This window comes from Octodon degus, unplaced genomic scaffold (genome assembly GCF_000260255.1).
Source record: "Octodon degus isolate 3935 unplaced genomic scaffold, OctDeg1.0 scaffold00028, whole genome shotgun sequence".
Classification (NCBI taxonomy): Eukaryota; Metazoa; Chordata; class Mammalia; order Rodentia; family Octodontidae; genus Octodon; species Octodon degus.
This window is the reverse complement of record NW_004524604.1, coordinates 842,925-843,643: the sequence shown is the minus strand read 5'-3', so window position 1 is coordinate 843,643 and position 719 is coordinate 842,925.

Below are 719 nucleotides of genomic sequence, written 5' to 3'. Positions count from 1 at the left end.
AGAAATTGGGGCTGGGGAAATAGCTCAGCAGTCTAAGCACCTGCCTGGCAAGCGCAACCCCCGGGATTTAATCCCCACTACTGCATGCCGTGCTATGTAGTAAGACCCTGTAACAAACAAATAAGATATTAAAAAAAGACATAGAAATTATCAAAATGAAATGGATAGAGAGAGTAAGGAACAAAGTATTTTCATGCCCTTGAATTGTGTTGTCTCTCTTTTGATTTTGCAGTTTATTCTAAGAGAATAATGCAAAACATAGAAATTAGAGTGCGTATGTGAAATATATATAGTTGAAATAATTAAAAATAATTTAAAAATAAAGGTCATTTATGAAAACAAAGTTATATTCTTTACATGAAATTTAAAATAATGAAAACTACCAATAACAGCAGCAGAAACTCTTCCATGTGGTTTATGTAGATCATCTCACTTAACCTTCGCAAGAGTCCTGGGAGATGGGATCCTTATTTATTTTACATATGTTAAAATTGACTCCCAAAATTCAAGGAAAGGCAGTGTTATAGTTTGTGTCTAGTTGTCCCCCCAAAGCCTCCTGCAATCATTAAGGCAGCTTCTAGAGTTTGTGTTTGATTCATGATCCAATATGGGGACTATGGGTTTGTTACCCCTGCACTGGGGTGAGTAATCTGCATTAAAATATAAGAAGGGGAGAGAAACTTGCTAGGAGCTCTAGCTGCTCCTCTCTCAGTTCTTTG